The following is an 18,953-nucleotide window of genomic DNA, read 5'->3' on the forward strand; positions in this document are numbered from 1 at the left end:
AGTGCCCTTGTTTGGGTGTAGGGCCTGATCAGAGCCTGAAGGTACGGAGGTGCCGTTCCCCTCACAGCTCCGTAGGCAAGCACCATGGTCTTGTAGCGGATGCGAGCTTCGACTGGAAGCCAGTGGAGAGAGCGGAGGAGCGGGGTGACGTGAGAGAACTTGGGAAGGTTGAACACCAGACGGGCTGCGGCGTTCTGGATGAGTTGTAGGGGTTTAATGGCACAGGCAGGGAGCCCAGCCAACAGCGAGTTGCAATAATCCAGACGGGAGATGACAAGTGCCTGGATTAGGACCTGCGCCGCTTCCTGTGTGAGGCAGGGTCGTACTCTGCGAATGTTGTAGAGCATGAACCTACAGGATCGGGTCACCGCCTTGATGTTGGTGGAGAATGACAGGGTGTTGTCCAGGGTCACGCCAAGGCTCTTAGCACTCTGGGAGGAGGACACAAGGGAGTTGTCAACCGTGATGGCGAGATCATGGAACGGGCAGTCCTTCCCCGGGAGGAAGAGCAGCTCCGTCTTGCCGAGGTTCAGCTTGAGGTGGTGATCCGTCATCCACACTGATATGTCTGCCAGACATGCAGAGATGCGATTCGCCACCTGGTTGTCAGAAGGGGGAAAGGAGAAGATTAATTGTGTGTCATCTGCATAGCAATGATATGAGAGACCATGTGAGGATATGACAGAGCCAAGTGACTTGGTGTATAGCGAGAATAGGAGTGGGCCAAGAACAGAGCCCTGGGGTACACCAGTGGTGAGAGCACGTGGTGCGGAGACAGATTCTCGCCACGCCACCTGGTAGGAGCGACCTGTCAGGTAGGACGCAATCCAAGCGTGCGCGGTGCCGGAGATGCCCAGCTCGGAGAGGGTGGAGAGGAGGATCTGATGGTTCACGGTATCAAAGGCAGCAGATAGGTCTAGAAGGATGAGAGCAGAGGAGAGAGAGTTAGCTTTAGCAGTGCGGAGAGCCTCCGTGACACAGAGAAGAGCAGTCTCAGTTGAATGCCCAGTCTTGAAACCTGACTGATTAGGATCAAGAAGGTCATTCTGAGAGAGATAGCAAGAGAGCTGGCCAAGGACGGCACGTTCAAGAGTTTTGGAGAGAAAGGAAAGAAGGGATACTGGTCTGTAGTTGTTGACATCGGAGGGATCGAGTGTAGGTTTTTTTCAGAAGGAGTGCAACTCTCGCTCTCTTGAAGACGGAAGGGACGTAGCCAGCGGTCAAGGATGCGTTGATGAGCGAGGTGAGGTAGGGGAGAAGGTCTCCGGAAATGGTCTGGAGAAGAGAGGAGGGGATAGGGTCAAGTGGGCAGGTTGTTGGGCGGCCGGCCGTCACAAGACGCGAGATTTCATCTGGAGAGAGAGGGGAGAAAGAGGTCAAAGCACAGGGTAGGGCAGTGTGAGCAGGACCAGCAGTGTCGTTTGACTTAGCAAACGAGGATCGGATGTCGTCAACCTTCTTTTCAAAATGGTTGACGAAGTCATCCGCAGAGAGGGGAGGAGGGGGGAGGGGGAGGAGGATTCAGGAGGGAGGAGAAGGTAGCAAAGAGCTTCCTAGGGTTAGAGGCAGATGCTTGGAGTTTAGAGTGGTAGAAAGTGGCTTTAGCAGCAGAGACAGAAGAGGAAAATGTAGAGAGGAGGGAGTGAAAGGATGCCAGGTCCGCAGGGGAGGCGAGTTTTCCTCCATTTCCGCTCGGCTGCCCGGAGCCCTGTTCTGTGAGCTCGCAGTGAGTCGTCGAGCCACGGAGCAGGAGGGGAGGACCGAGCCGGCCTGGAGGATAGGGGACAGAGGAAATCAAAGGATGCAGAGAGGGAGGAGAGGAGGGTTGAGGAGGCAGAATCAGGAGATAGGTTGGAGAAGGTTTGAGCAGAGGGAAGAGATGATAGGATGGAAGAGGAGAGAGTAGCGGGAGAGAGAGAGCTAAGGTTGGGACGGCGCAATACCATCCGAGTAGGGGGAGAGTGAGAAGTGTTGGATGAGAGCGAGAGGGAAAAGGATACAAGGTAGTGGTCGGAGACTTGGAGGGGAGTTGCAATGAGATTAGTGGAAGAACAGCATCTAGTAAAGATGAGGTCAAGCGTATTGCCTGCCTTGTGAGTAGGGGGGGAAGGTGAGAGGGTGAGGTCGAAAGAGGAGAGGAGTGGAAAGAAGGAGGCAGAGAGGAATGAGTCGAAGGTAGACGTGGGGAGGTTAAAGTCACCCAGAACTGTGAGAGGTGAGCCATCCTCAGGAAAGGAACTTATCAAGGCGTCAAGCTCATTGATGAACTCTCCAAGGGAACCTGGAGGGCGATAAATGATAAGGATGTTAAGCTTGAAAGGGCTGGTAACTGTGACAGCATGGAATTCAAATGAGGAGATAGACAGATGGGTCAGGGGAGAAAGAGAGAATGTCCACTTGGGAGAGATGAGGATTCCAGTGCCACCACCCCGCTGGCTCGATGCTCTAGGGGTATGCGAGAACACGTAGTCAGACGAGGAGAGAGCAGTAGGAGTAGCAGTGTTATCTGTGGTGATCCATGTTTCCGTCAGCGCCAGGAAGTCTAGGGACTGGAGGGTAGCATAGGCTGAGATGAACTCAGCCTTGTTGGCCGCAGACCGGCAGTTCCAGAGGCTGCCGGAGACCTGGAACTCCACGTGGGTCGTGCGCGCTGGGTTAGAGTGGCAGCGGCCACGCGGTGTGGAGCGTTTGTATGGCCTGTGCAGAGGAGAGAGAACAGGGATAGGCAGACACATAGTAGACAAGCTACAGAAGAGGCTACGCTAATGAAAATGAGATTGGAGTGACAAGTGGACTACACGTCTCGAATGTTCTGGAAGTTAAGCTTACGTTGCAAAAATGTTATTGACTAAAATGATACAGTACTGCTGGCTAGTATATTTGTTTGAGAAGCAGATGAAACCTTACTGCTATGAATTATAATCACTGAAACCCAAAATGGTAAACATGGCTCAACGCAAACATATATGTATTTCATTTCAACCTGATCCCAAGTCAAATATTTGAGTTGGAGTGGTTGTACAATACTTCACTGGGTTTGTACTTGGACCGAACTTTTAAGTTGTAATGGCTGTTAGGAACACTTCTTCAGACAGTTAATATACAGTAATTTCATTTTTTCTAATTATCCTACAGTTCTTGTTTATTATTTGTCTTCTTCTCTCTAGGCTGGCTCTTTGTTCAGAGCTCAAGGAGTGAACTGACAGACCGTGAATGCTTGGCCTTGGGAGTGTATAGTGGACCCTATGGCAGAAAACCACACAATATAGGTAAGAAAGGAGACCAAATAATATCAATTAAACCCTTATGTTTAGCTTTGGGAGTGTATAGGGGATCCTATAGCAGAAAACCACACGATATAGGTAAGAAGGAGACTGTATAATATCAACTAACCCCTTTTGTTGCTGCGATAATTTACATAATCTCTCAAATCAAGACCTTGACCAACTGATAATCATCATTGACCTGACAATTCTGGACACATTTCAGTTGAATACATTCAGTTGGACAACTGACTAGGTATCCCCCTTTCCCTTTCTTTTTTTAAAGCCCATAACCATGTGTGTGAGGTGTATACTTTTGTTACAAAGAGATTTGTGCAAGACTACCAAGAAACACTGTGTGACCATGATTTAGCCCACTGCAGTAAAATATGTTAACCCTTGTGTAGTCTTAAAATTTTGTATACTCCCCTTGTCCTAAGGGTAAAAAATAACCCGCCTTCACTAAACCCCTAAAATAAACCAGCTTAATTTAATTTTAAATCTTAATTCTATTTTGCATGAAGAAACAACCTGTCATTCATAACAAACTTTGTGAATATCTGGGTTTTCCCTCTTCACAATGCAGAAAGACTGCATTTAATCAGTGGACACCACTCCTTTTTCTTACAACACACCTGTCATAATTGTTTTCTTTACTAAAGTAGAGGTTTATTATTATTATTATTGCTAAAGTTACTGCATAGGTGTAAACATAAATTTTTTAGCAAGAGATAGCACTTGTATAGCCTAAGAAAGTATTAAACATGTGCATAAAGTAGTTTTGAATGCATTTTATTGAAGGGAAACAATAAGTCTTGAACTTTTTTGGCAACATAGTGATATATTCTCATATACTTGTACAATGAGGAATTCAACTACAAAATACTAGTCTTCTCCCATTTTTTTAACCATTGCCCCCACCCAAAGAGATGTATAAACAACAACAATAAATAAGAATAAAATGAGATAATTGATACAAAACAAAAACGTGAAGAACATAAATCAATCAACTTTAATTAGCACATGTAGGACAGTATGCAAGTGTGTGTGCATGGACTTTGCAGATGTATTTCTCACATGTTTTACAGTCCTCATTTGGGAGGTAGAATTGGCATCTCTTCCTCTTGCCTGCCCCAGCTGCAGCCTCGGGTGGATCAGGACAAGATTCAGCCCCCTGAACAGCTTTCACAAGCGCTGCAGAGGCTGCTGTGCGGGGGAGGCGCTCCCTTCTTTGAATGTGTGTGGTTAAAAGTGCCTTTCCCAGCTGCTCCAGGAACACCCTCTTGTAACGCTTATCAGGCATTCAGGTAGGGTTGATCTTGTTCCATATCAAGAAGGCATTGTATGAGGACACATCAATGATGTTATGGAAGATGACCAGTCATCCTCCTGCAGCTGTAAGTTCCAATCGCTTTGTCCAGGTTGTCCAAGCCTCCTTTGTTGTGGTTGTAGTCCAGGATGATGGCTCGTTTCCTGTCCTCATGATCACTGATCACAGCCATTTTGTGCAGTGTGCTCAGGAGGACCACATTCTTGTTTCTCCTGGACATCTGAATTTTTTTTAAATCTATGACCTGTTGGCCACGGAAACGTGCACTCATGGCTTCAGCAAAGAGAGAACTGGAGGGACTGTCATCTGCAGCACCTACAGTATATAGCCTCTGACTGCATTCCCCATTAGTAAACAATGCTTTCAAGAAATGTTTATTTTGCCTGAAATTGATTTTATTTTGTCTGTAAACTTGAGTCATGTGTGGGGTCGTGGAGGTGAGATGCTGCACATGCACAAGAAAGTTTTAGTTTTGTGTGAGTTCAATCAGTAGCACACAATCTCACTTTCGCATTGTGTGTGTGTGTGTGTGTGTGTGTGTGTGTGTGTGTGTGTGTGTGTGTGTGTGTGTGTGTGTGTGTGTGTGTGTGTGTGTGTGTGTGTGTGTGTGTGTGTGTGTGTCTTTGTGGTTTTTGTGGTGTGTAAAGGATTTTATAACAGCCAGGTCAAAAATGACCCTAAGACAACCTTTGTACCCTGGTGGTGTACAGCTTTCATGGAAATAGGAACAAAGGCAATGTTTAACTTTTTCCAATGTTGGGGTCACTCTAGGAAAATACATTGAATTTCAAGTTGAAAAAATATAATTTAGGAGGTTTTCTCTGCTGTTAAACATAGTGGCGGGTCATTTTTTACCCTTAAGACAAGACAACGATCTTTTGGTATTTGTTTCATTAGTCCATTGTTGATACAGTCCCAAAATGGTTTGCATGTCAGCAATCAAGTTAATGTATGTACATTTCAAAATACAGAACTATAGCCCGTATGCTACATTTTTCATTATGGCATTATGGGGTATTGTGTGTAGGCCAATGACAAAAAAAAATCTTAATTTAATCAATTTAAAAATCAGGCTGTATCATAAAAGAATGTCAAGGGATGTGAATACTTTCACTGTAATCAAAATAAAACTTGTTTATTTATTATCCTAGTGTGAAATAGGCCTCATGTGAAACCATTTTCAAAAGTGCAAGAGATACTATTGCATGTAGGCCTAGATTATTTATGGATTGATCATGTGGAAATATCAAAACAGTATTTGAACATATCCAAAGCAATTGCATGTGGCACAGGAATCACTGACTCTCTGCATTTTTCTATTATCAAGACACCTGCTGGTTAATCTTAAAGAGTGACTACCCATAAAAACCAACGAATAATTTTGAAAACGGCCTATGTCTATATGAGTCAGAAACATTTATTATAGTCTCAAATTTGACGAAGTGTAAATAGGATAATTTTTGTGAGTCTCGTCTAAAATTGAGTTCAAAACCTCACAAAGAGTAAATTAAGGTTGGGTTTGATTTTACAATTATGTCAAGAAATCATGCCCCCTTTTGCCAAGCTCTACGTGCAAATCCACTTCATTGAATGGGGCCTTGTGTTTCATCGCCCCCCCAACCAATGCGTCCAAGAGATCACGGCCATTTGAGACTGAAAAACCCTATTCGGATTGACCATGTAATGCATGCTTCCAGCAGGATGCACTGCCAACAACTATGGTTTGCATGCCCTGCCGAAGGAGCCAATCATCATGCGGAATACGTGGTTGGAGTTCGTTGGTGAGTATACCTGTAGCTAGACCATAGACTGCTGGTTATGTATTTGGTTATGTATATTTTGATCATCTTTATTACCATCATCACTGGCATAGCTATGGTTAGCTAGCTAGCAACCAACTAGCTACCTAACTACCTCAATATAACTCAGATTTGGCTTGGAAACACGATAACGTTTCAAAAGAAGGCAACTGATTGGTAGAAAAACCTTTTGTCATTATTGTGATGTTGCCAGATTGACTTTAGATGCAGTAGAACGTTAGCCAGCTAACTAAGATTGAGGGGACCACTTTATTTTAGCTAGCAAACATCAGCAATGCTAGCTATTTTTGACGAACTTTGCCGGTAATGGCAACATTGCCATCTCTCTAAAGTAAATTTGACGAAATAATATGGCAAAGTTGTTTCCTACGAATTATTTGCCTACTTTAGGAATGCCATCGTATTTCCATGCCAGTCTTATTTAGTGTAATTTAGACTAAACAGTCACTAGCCTCTGATCTGCAACCCATGTCTAGGGCACAGATAAATATTGGATGCAGCTATGGTGGTACTAGCTAACTCATGTCTGACTACAACAGTGTACTAACTAGTAGCAACAAACTCAAACCAACCCAGGGCCATAGCAACACATGTCACGGTTGGTTGCATAGTGTAACGGCATCACCGACCTGAATCTAATCCAATCTGGTTCCAGTCAGTCTTAATCTGTAAAGCATGTAGTGGAATGGGACAATGTCTTAGTGTGTTGTGTGACGAATCCAATACTTTACCTTGTATGCATTACAAATCACATTGTGAGAGCAAATACTCTATGAATTAGGGTGAATGAATTTCCTTTTTCCTTTTTTACTGCTCATTTACAGTGAGGGAAAAAAGTATTTGATCCCCTGCTGATTTTGTATGTTTGCCCACTGACAAAGAAACGATCAGTCTATAATTTTAATGGTAGGTTTATTTGAACAGTGAGAGACAGAATAACAACAAAAAAATCCAGAAAAACGCATGTCAAAAATGTTATAAATTGATTTGCATTTTAATGAGGGAATTAAGTATTTGACCCCCTCTCAATCAGAAAGATTTCTGGCTCCCAGGTGTCTTTTATACAGGTAATGAGCTGAGATTAGGAGCACACTCTTAACCTCTCTGGGCTACAGAGCCAGTGTAGCCCAGAGACAGCCAGTGTAATCCCGTGGCGCGATATTCAAATACCTTAGAAATGCTATTACTTCAATTTCTCAAACATATGACTATTTTACACCATTTTAAAGACAAGACTCTCGTTAATCTAACCACACTGTCCGATTTCAAAAAGGCTTTACAACGAAAGCAAAACATTAGATTATGTCAGCAGAGTACCCAGCCAGAAATAATCAGACACTCATTTTTCAAGTTAGCATATAATGTCACATAAACCCAAACCACAGCTAAATGCAGCACTAACCTTTGATGGTCTTCACCAGATGACACCCCTAGGACATTATGTTATACAATACATGCATGTTTTGTTCAATCAAGTTCATATTTATATCAAAAACCAGCTTTTTACATTAGCATGTGACTAGCATGTGACTAGCATTCCCACCAAACACTTCCGGTGAATTTACTAAATTACTCACGATAAACGTTCACAAAAAACATAACAATTATTTTAAGAATTATAGATACAGAACTCCTTTATGCAATCGCGGTGTCCGATTTTAAAATAGCTTTTCGGTGAAAGCACATTTTGCAATATTCTCAGTAGATAGCCCGGCATCACAGGGCTAGCTATTTAGACACCCAGCAAGTTTAGCACTCACCAAAGTCAGATTTACTATAAGAAAAATGTTATTACATTTGCTGTTCTTCGTCAGAATGCACTCCCAGGACTTCTACTTCAATAACAAATGTTGGTTTGGTCCCAAATAATCCATAGTTATATCCAAATAGCGGCGTTTTGTTTGTGCGTTCAAGACACTGTCCGAAAGGGTAAATAAGGGTGACAAGCACAGCGCATTTCGTGACAAAGAAATTTCAAAATATTCCATTACCGTACTTCGAAGCATGTCAACCGCTGTTTAAAATCAATTTTTATGCCATTTTTCTCATAAAAAAGCGATAATATTCCGACCGGGAATCTGCGTTTAGGTAAACAGACGAAAGAAAATAAAGCATGGGGTCGACTCGGGCACGCGCCTAAGCCCATAGTACTCTGAACGGCCACTTGCCAAAAGCGATAATGTGTTTCAGCCAGAGGCTGCCTCGATATCGTTCAGCTTTTTCCCGGGCTCTGATAGCCTATGGGAGCCGTAGGAAGTGTCACGTTATAGCAAAGATCCTCAGTCTTCAATAAAAAGAGCCAAGATGAAACACAACTTGTCAGACAGGCCACTTCCTGCATGGAATCTTCTCAGGTTTTGGCCTGCCATATGAGTTCTGTTATTCTCACAGACACCATTCAAACAGTTTTAGAAACTTTAGGGTGTTTTCTATCCAAAGCCAATAATTATATGCATATTCTAGTTACTGGGCAGGAGTAGTAACCAGATTAATTCGGGTACGTTTTTTATCCGGCTGTGTCAATACTGCCCCCTAGCCCTAACAGGTTAAGCTTGAAAGGGCTGGTAACTGTGACAGCATGTAATTCAAAGGAGGCGATAGACAGATGGGTCAGGGGAGAAAGAGAGAATGTCCACTTGGGAGAGATGAGGATCCCAGTGCCACCACCCCGCTGACCAGAAGCTCTCGGGGTGTGCGAGAACACGTGGGCAGACGAGGAGAGAGCAGTAGGAGTAGCAGTGTTATCTGTGGTAATCCATGTTTCCGTCAGCGCCAAGAAGTCGAGGGACTGGAGGGTAACATAGGCTGAGATGTTTTGCAGAGGGGTCAAATACTGATTTCCCTCATTAAAATGCAAATCAATTTATAACATTTTTGACATGTGTTTTTCTGGATTTTTTTGTTGTTATTCTGTCTCTCACTGTTCAAATAAACCTACCATTAAAATTATAGACTGATCATTTCTTTGTCAGTGGGCAAACGTACAAAATCAGCAGGGGATCAAATACTTTTTTCCCTCACTGTAAGTTTTTTGTTTTTAATGGAATTGGCTTCCAAACGAGATTGTTATTTCTCGAGCTATGTTTATAATTAAGGGATGGTGACAATCATTGACTCTGTTTTTCTGTTATACAAAGTGCACAGTTGGGTGTCAGACTGATCCCCTGGTCATGAATGGATGCATGGGACCTACCAGAAGGAGAAAAGGTAGGTATCATAAGACCTCCAGCAATGTGATTGCAATGGTTTAGCAACCTCCAAAAACAATTTAATTCACTGTTCACTTCCTATTTTCAGAGCTTGTCAGGCAAGACCTCAGTCTCCCTCTGTAAAAAGGACACGCCATCATGAGGCCTCTGATAGTGGCCAGAGTTACTGCCCTGATGAAACAGACGGCTTCATCAACAATGACAGGTAATGTGTGTTTAAAAAGTTGTATAAAACAAATACCCAGCTTGATAAAATAGTAGGCTAATTCTCCAGCCAAGCAGATACAACAAGTAGAGTAATTTTGGTTATGTAGTGCATTAGCAAAAAAAGTTGTCCTTTCTTTAAAACAAAATGCAATTTACCACTTGTCTGTCTATTATATCACCCTGTCACAGGCCCTCCCAGTCAACACCCCTTCATACGATTTCCTGCTGTAGTTGTTTGAGAGATGTCCAGTCTGAAGCCGAATACGCAGCATCGAGAAGACCAGCAAGGGGGCAATCATATGCATCATGCCCTCGCTGTGAGCATTACTATGAATGGGACAGTCAGCCACATGTTGGCAAGTTTCTGGCCTGCAACCTTCACCTGTCAGTGGCAACAGCTTTCACAGGCTCATCATTTGTACAAATAGAGAAGGTAACCCACTTCATTACTTTGATACATTTGATAATGTAATGTATGTAAACTGACATGAGTTGTTGCTTATTTTGTACTTCTTAGATGTATTTCATGTCCAGGGCATAACCTAGCCTGGTGGAACCAGCCTGATCACTGAGTTCACAATTCTACTTCCCTTCCTGAAGTGAAATAGAAAGGTGAACGCAGAGATCAGGTTGGTTCCACCAGGTTAATCATAACCACCATTGTAATCAGTGCTCTGTGTGTGTGTATTTGTGTGTGATCAACCAGTATCTTTGATGAGGGGCCAGGATCTGATCTACGCTGCTATGCTATGCTCATCAATGGCATGAAAATGTAAAATGTAATGGGTCTCTGGCAAAGACCTCGCCTCTTGCCTGCTCACCAACAGTCGTTGATGGGGAGAAAATAATTAGGTAGGTTTAGTCTGACTTGTTCAAACTTCAACATTGTACCTGTTTGTGTGTCAGATATTACCTATCCTAACTGCCATTGGTAATAGAACAGTGACTGTATATGTTCACAGAAACATGTATGGAGCCAACACATGGAGACTTGCAAGATGATGTGCTGAAGTCCTGACTGACAGACAGGCTTGATACTGATGTCTCTGAATGGAGAGCATCAAAAGGCACTCGACAAACATTTTGCGAGAATTTTTACTTGCATTGTCTTTTTATTATTGAATTGAATGGTATCAGTCAATATGGGGAGAAACCTATTCTGCACCAGGATCAGATCACTCTAGTTGTATACGAGACACCACACAGGAAGGTATGACCACTCTGACATGTTTGCCAAGGTAGCCCCATTACCACCAGACAAAATACAGAGAGGCACAGTATCTGTGTCGGCTAGGAATGACAATGAAAGATTAAATGTGCACATTGTTATATTAGCAGAACACTGCTTCTATGGTATTATGGAAAGGGTTGTTTATTCTACACGAAAGTTATTCCATTTGAACGTTATCAAAACACTTAGTTTATAATATCTACATAAATTCAGCAATTGCATTCTCCTCATATTACTCTGTAGGCTAAGGACCTATTCAAACCTTTGTTCTGCATTTCACAATACATCTGCCTGTAGTTATTGAACTCAACCTGCAGGAGGTTTGTTTGTTGTGATTGAGTGGGGGGAAACAGCTGCGGGCAAGGTCTGACAGATGGTGTGTCTTGGTGATGGCAAGGACACACCCAAGAAACACCCACATCAAACCACAACTCCAAGCCAACTCACGTTTGGCTTCTGTCATGGCTGCCAGCATTTCTTGTCGTCTCCTAAATATCTGTTGACTAGGTGTGACTCTTATGACTAAAGAGCCTTCAAACATACAGTAGCTTTTATTTTTTCCCCTAAGAGTAGGAGTAAAATGGCTCTATTCTCAGCACTTACAACAAATGTTGTACTCTGAGATACTTTGTGGATACGGGCCCTGTTTTTGTGTAGCCTGCTGCAGAATATTGCTCAGCTCATCACCCATCTGACTTCACTGTAATGGAATACCCATATCTATTCTGTGTGTTCCAGCAGACATTAGAATGGACTACAAAACAGCTCAGCCCAGTGCAGGACAGTTAAAAGCACCCATTGTGTTTACAAGTGAACAACAGACACCCTATCTCAACCTAGTACAGTGCGATTAACACTAGTTGCCAAATTAACACTGTAAATCTGTCCATTTTTATTGCACATTTTATCACAGTGAGTGGATACCACCTTTAATGGTGCTCAGGATTAAAGGGTGACTGCACTTGATTTGGCCTAGTTTTTCATCAATGCTCATTAAGAAATGCTAGCATCCATGACTGAAGGCAAATAAGAGTTATCTTGGGGTTGGGGTTTGATGTGGGCGTTTCTTGGATGTGTCTTTGCCGTTCAATCACAACAAACAAGTGCAGTAGTGAGTACAGCGAGTAAGATAAGCTATCTTTGCTATGGAGAGAACAAAGTTTTGAAGTTGAGGACCTCTCCCTTCATGACTGCCTCGCCATCTCAAGAAAGGTCAGCTAATTCAGTTATGTGTAGGCTAAAGCCTGCGCTGACCTTGTTTAGCCAAACTGACAGCAGCTAGGTAGAATAGCTTGGTGATATGATAGCCAGCTGCAGCTATTTAGCTGATATTTCTCTGTCAAATCAGTTATGGCAAGATAGCAAGAGCCAGTGTCTGGAATGTGTTTCATAAGACACTTGTTCTACAACACTTTGCTACAAATATAGCCTGCAACTTAGTTTCAACATTTTTCAAACATATGACTATTTTACAGCATTTTAAAGACAAGACTCTCGTTAATCTAACCACACTGTCCGATTTCAAAAAGGCTTTACAGCGAAAGCAAAACATTAGATTGTCAGCAGAGTACCAAGCCAGAAATAATCAGACACCCATTTTTCAAGCTAGCATATAATGTCACAAAAACCCAGAAGACAGCTAAATGCAGCACTAACCTTTGATGATCTTCATCAGATGACAACCCTAGGACATTATGTTATACAATACATGCATGTTTTGTTCAATCAAGTTCATATTTATATCAAAAACCAGCTTTTTTACATTAGCATGTGACGTTCAGAACTAGCATACCCCCCGCAAACATCCGGTGAATTTACTAAATTACTCACGATAAATGTTCACAAAAAACATAACAATTATTTTAAGAATTATAGATACAGAACTCCTCTATGCACTCGATATGTCCGATTTTAAAATAGCTTTTCGGTGAAAGCACATTTTGCAATATTCTCAGTAGATAGCCCAGCCATCACGGCTAGCCATTTAGACACCGACCAAGTTTTGCCCTGACCAAACTCCGATTTACTATTACAAAAGTTTGATTACCTTTGTTGTCTTCGTCAGAATGCACTCCCAGGACTGCTACTTCAATAACAAATGTTGGTTTGGTCCAAAATAATCCATCGTTATATCCAAATAGCGGCGTTTTGTTCGTGCGTTCAAGACACTATCCGAAGTGTAAATAAGGGTCACGAGCATGGCGCAATTCGTGACAAAAGATTTCTAAATATTCCATTACCGTACTTCGAAGCATGTCAACCGCTGTTTAAAATCAATTTTTATGCCATTTTTCTCATAAAAAAGCGATAATATTCCGACCGGGAATCTGCGTTTAGGTAAACAGACGAAAGAAAACAAAGCATTCTGTCGACGCGGGCACGAGCCTGAGTCTCACAGTACTGTAACCAGCCACTACCCAAACGTGCTACTTTTTTTCAACCAGAGCCTGCAAAGCCACGATTCAGCTTTTTGCCGCCTTCTGAGAGCCCATGGGGGCCGTGGGAAGTGTCACGTCACAGCAGAGATCCTCTGTAATGGATAGAGATAATCAAGAAGGGCAAGAAATTGTCAGACAGGCCACTTCCTGCATGGAATCTTCTCAGGTTTTGGCCTGCCAAATGAGTTCTGTTATACTCACAGACACCATTCAAACAGTTTTAGAAACTTTGGAGTGTTTTCTATCCAAAGCTAATAATTATATGCATATTCTACTTTCTGGGCAGGAGTAATAATCAGATTAAATCGGGTATGTTTTTTATCCGGCTGTGAAAATACTGCCCCCTAGCCATAACAGGTTAAGGACAACAAAGTCAAGGTATTGGAGTGGCCATCACAAAGCCATGACCTCAATCCTATAGAAAATGTGTGGGCAGAACTGAAAAAGCGTGTGCGAGCAAGGAGGCCTACAAACCTGACTCAGTTACACCAGCTCTGTCAGGAGGAATGGGACAAAATTCACCCAACTTATTGTGGGAAGCTTGTGGAAGGCTACCCGACACGTTTGACCCAAGTTAAACAATTTAAAGGTAATGCTACCAAATAGTAATTGAGCGTATGTAAACTTCTGACCCACTGGGAATGTGATGAAAGAAATAAAAGCTGAAATAAATCACTCTACTTTTATTCTGACATTTCACATTCTTAAAATAAAGTGGTGATCCTAAGACAGGGAATTTTTACGCGGATTAAATGTCAGGAATTGTGAAAAACTGAGTTTAAATGTATTTGGCTAAGGTGTATGTAAACTTCCAACTTCAACTGGACATATATTTAGCAGATGTTATTGCGGGTGTAGCGAAATGCTTGAGTTCCTAGCTCCAACAGTGCAGTAGTATCACGTCATGTAAATACTGTACATGTTACAGTGGAAACGGTATCAACTACTCTGAGTTGAATGCCTGCGGTCTTCAGTTAGCTCAGCTGTCCTACAATACAATATTCTATAACAGGCTAGTTTTGTCTCGTCTTGTCTCTCCTTATGTCCACTGTTAGGTCTTTCCCAGGAGACAAATCTCAGAACTAACATACAAACAGGTGTTGGCTAAATGTGGACATTGCACAAACAGCGACCAGCTTGAGTGTAGATATCAACAACAAGAAATCGATGGATGTGTTCATGTAACAAAGACAAAACAGTTTCTGCTCTAAAAATCATATTGATGTGCTTAAAAAGACAGTTTGCCTACACTTTACCTAACAAATCAAAATCCGTTGTGTGTAGAGTATAACTTCAACTGTCTAACCAGAACTAGAGTGGCATTTCTATGGTCTATTTGCCCAAATCTAAGGATTTGGCTCTCTAACACATTGACATGCACAGTATATCATGTATTGCAGGTTATGTACATGTGCAGTCAAGTGGCAGGAGTGGTGGAGTGCATGATACTCCATACTGGATATGACAGAGTTGACCGCATGGGTCCAGAGTTCAATAACTACAGGCAGATGTAAGATAGAGGAGGATGGCACTCTTCTCTACTGAGTAGCCTATAGAGTAGAAAATCCTATGAATGATTCTGCAAAGAAGCATTTTATAATCTAAAGGTTCTACCTAGAACTCTCTATGAAGGGTTGTGCCTAGAACCCTCTATGAAATGATATACCAAGAAACATTTTATCTTTGGAGGGTTCTTCCTAGAACCGTAAATGAACCGTTCCACCAGCCTAATTAGCCTTTAAAATTAAATAACTTGTGACAATAATATATATATATATATATATATGTATGGTATGTCATAAGGCCTTTCTTTGAGTACGTAATTATACCCTAACACAGGTGTTAGGAAACTCCTGGTTTTCAGGGCTGCAAGTCGCGATATGTTGGTGTAATTCCTATTGGAATCCAGCCAGATTTAGAATATCTAGCAAGAAGAATTTGTTATCACCCGCCACCTTCATTGAGAATGACTGCCAGGGTAGGGAAGATTGAATAGTGAGACTACCTCAATTGTCTAAGCTAGAACAACCATCCCAGTAACGAGTGCAATAATTCCAACAACTAACTAATTGGATTTGTTTAGTTTTCTTTATTTTTTATTTGTGTGCATAAAATGTATCAACCAATCAATGTACATGTAAAACAAACAATTATGAAAACCACACTGCAATAGAGTATGCTGGGTAATATGATATATGACTCTATGTAGAACCCTTGCCTTCCTAATAAACCATTCTTGCTTCCAAAGAATACTTCTTGCCTTCCAAAGAATCATCAAAGAACCCGTTCTTCCAAGAACGGTTCTTAGGATGTAAAAAATTCTTAGGTAGAACCCTTTGTCTTACAAAAAGGATTCTTCAAATCAAAACAGTTCTTGGTAGAACCCTTTTTTCTAAGAGTGTACTTCAGAGCTGCAGCTCGGCATGGCTCACTAGCTCACTGTTTGAGGTAGACATGTAAGGCCAGTGGTCTGAGGAAATTGGGAATGGTATTTACCTTTGACCCTATCCACAGCACCTCTAGCTGAGGGAGTAGTTCAAAGGAGAGAGGGGAAAAGATTCTGGAATGAGTTTGTGGTTTCTGGATTACAGTGTCCATTTTAGGACAGATTGAAAAAAAAGTCCTGCTGAGAATGAGGCTGTCGTAATATGGACACCGTATTGGATGTTTTTGGTGCCTAGCTACTGAAGGAAACCCAATGTTGCAATGATGTCAGGCTGATTAATTTAGTTACGTTAAACTAATAGTGTTTTATATATATTTTTAGCAACCTGAAAAATCGGTATAATCTCATGTAGTTGCTTCAACAACCAAAATATGACGTCTGTTTCACAATGACATTAGGTTGTGTTGGAAAGACATCTTTAACTGGAAATTACCAGAAAACAACTTCATTACAAGTACAGTATATCAGTACAGTATAACATTTTCCATTTTGAAGGCAATGCATTAGTATATTGAGGGATTGTGTTTGTGTGCTTGTGTAAAGTAGATCCCATTATTTTGTATTTTATTAGGATCCCAATTAGCTGTTGCGAAAGCAGCAGCTACTCTTCTTGGGCTCCAAACAAAACCTGAAACATGACATAATACAGAACATTAATAGACAAGAAAAGCTCAAGGGCAGAACTACATAAATTAAAAAAAAAGGCACACGTAGCCTACATATGAATGCATACACACAAACTATCTAGGTCAAATAGGGCAGAGGTGTTGTGAGGTGTTGCTTTATTTGTTTTTTGAAACCAGTGTTGCTGTTCATTTGAGCAATATGAGATGGAACGGAGTTCAGGCAATAATGGCTCTATATAATACTGTATGCTTTCTTGAATTTGTTCTGGATTTGGGGACTGTGAAAAAACCCGTGGTGGCATGAATGTGTGTGTCAAAGCTATGCGTAAGTTGACTATGCAAACAATTTAGGATATTCAACGCATTAATGTTTCTTATTTAAAAAAAAAAGTGATGCAGTCAGCCTCTCCTCAACTCTTAGCAAAGAGAGACTGGCATGCATAGTATTTATATTAGCCCTCTGATTACAATGAAGAGCAAGACGTGCCACTCTGTTCTGGGCCAGCTGCAGCTTAACTATGTCTCTCCTTGCAGCACTCGACCACACAACTGGACAATAATCAAATCACGATAAGACAAAACTAGAGCCTGCAGGACTTGTTTTTTGGAGTGTGGTTTCAAAAAAACAGAGCATCTCTTTATTACGGACAGACCTCTCCCCATCTTTACAACCATTGAATCTATATGTTTGGACCATGACAGTTTTCAATCTAAGGCAACACAAGTAATTTATTCTCCTCAACTTGTTCAACAGCCACACCGTTCATTACCAGATTCAGCTGAGGTCTAGAACTTATGGAATGATTGTACCAAATACAATGCTCTTAGTTTTAGAGATGTTCAGGACCAGTTTATTACTGGCCACCCATTCCAAAACAGACTGCAATTCTTTGTTAAGGCTTTCAGTGACTTCATTAGCTGTGGTCGCTGATGCATATGGTTGAATCATCAGCATACATGGACACAGGCTTTGTTTAATGCGAGTGGCACGTCATTGGTAAAAAAAATTGAGGGCTTAGAGAGCTGCCCTGCGGTATACCACACTTGACATGTTTGACATTAGAGAAGCTTCCATTAAAGAGTTCTATTAGATAGATAGCTCTAAATCCAAGATATGGCAGAAGTTGAAAAGCCATAACACATACATTTTCTCAACAACAGGTTGTGCTCAATAATATCAAAGGCTGCATTGAAATCTAACAGTACCACTCCCACAATCTTCTTGTTATCAATTTATTTCAACCAATAATCTGTCATTTGTGTCAGTGCAGTACATGTTGAGTGCCCTTCTATATAAGCATGCTGAAAGTCTGTTGCTAATTTGTTTACAGAGAAATAACATTGTATTTGGTCAAACACATTTTTTTCTAACAGTTTGCTAAGAGCTGGCAGCAAGCTGTTAGAACCAGTAAAGGCCGATTTTACACTCTTGGGTAGCTGAATAAGTTTGGCTTCCCTCCAGGCCTGAGGACAAACGCTTTCATCTAAACTCAGATTAAAGATATGACAGATAGGAGTGGCTATAGAGTCAGTTACCATCCTCAATAGCTTTCCATCTAACTTGCCAATGCCAAGAGGTTTGTCATTATTGATGGATAACAATCCTTTTTCCACATCTCCCTCACTAACTTAAAAAAATTAAAGCTTGCTTTTCTTTCATTATTAGTTTTTTTATGCATGACTACGACGGCTCACTGATCGTTGTTGACATTTCCTGCCTATGTTTGCCCACTTTTCCAATGAAGTAATAATTGGCAACACCAAATGATTTTGTGATGAAATGGCGCCAACAGAGGGCTGCCTTGCTTCTAGTCCTTAGGAAACTTTGCAGTATTTTGTTTTATTATGTATTACATTGTTAGCCCAAATCTTAAGTGTTATTACATACAGCCGGGAAGAACTATTGGATATCAGAGCAGCGTCAACTTACCAGCACTACGACCAGTAATATGACTTTCCTGAAGCGGATCCTTTGTTCACCACCCAAGGCATCTGAACTGATTCCAGAAGCCGACCCAAAACAATGCCGCTGGAGGAGAGTGAGTTGGAGAGGTCTTCTAGTCAGACTTTGGAGGCGCGCACACCATCCACCACTTCCGAGTATATTACTCGCTAATGTCCAGTCCCTAGATAACAAAGTTGACGAAATCAGGGCAAGGGTTGATTTCCAGAGAGACATCAGGGATTGTAACATACTCTGTTTCACGGAAACATGGCTCTCTCGGGATATGCTGTCGGAGTCGGTACAGCCACCTGGATTCTCAGTGCATCGCGCCGACAGGAATAAACATCTCTCCAGGAAGAAGAGTCGTTTCATGATAAATGACTCATGGTGTAATTGTAACAACATACAGGAACTCAAGTCCTTTTGTTCACCTGACCT

The 18,953-nt window shown here is 41.8% G+C and overlaps 1 protein-coding gene across 3 annotated transcripts in view; it reads left to right on the top strand.

The window, feature by feature from the left end:
- LOC106610601 (leucine-rich repeat and fibronectin type-III domain-containing protein 2) overlaps nt 1–18,953 on the top strand; it is a 227,470-nt gene that overhangs the window by 157,445 nt on the left and 51,072 nt on the right. Inside the window, exons 1-6 of one of the 3 annotated variants that reach the window (XR_001329930.2) lie at nt 5,483–6,374; nt 9,551–9,620; nt 9,711–9,827; nt 10,019–10,262; nt 10,536–10,681; nt 10,792–12,616. The gene's annotated coding sequence lies outside the window, so the exon portion shown is untranslated. Of the gene's footprint in view, nt 1–3,167; nt 3,270–5,481; nt 6,375–9,550; nt 9,621–9,710; nt 9,828–10,018; nt 10,263–10,535; nt 10,682–10,791; nt 12,617–18,953 lie in introns of those variants that run through there. The other 2 variants (XM_014210000.2, XM_014210003.2) reach the window with 2 other exon arrangements.

The sequence above is a fragment of the Salmo salar genome, chromosome ssa09, assembly GCF_905237065.1.
Source record: "Salmo salar chromosome ssa09, Ssal_v3.1, whole genome shotgun sequence".
Classification (NCBI taxonomy): Eukaryota; Metazoa; Chordata; class Actinopteri; order Salmoniformes; family Salmonidae; genus Salmo; species Salmo salar.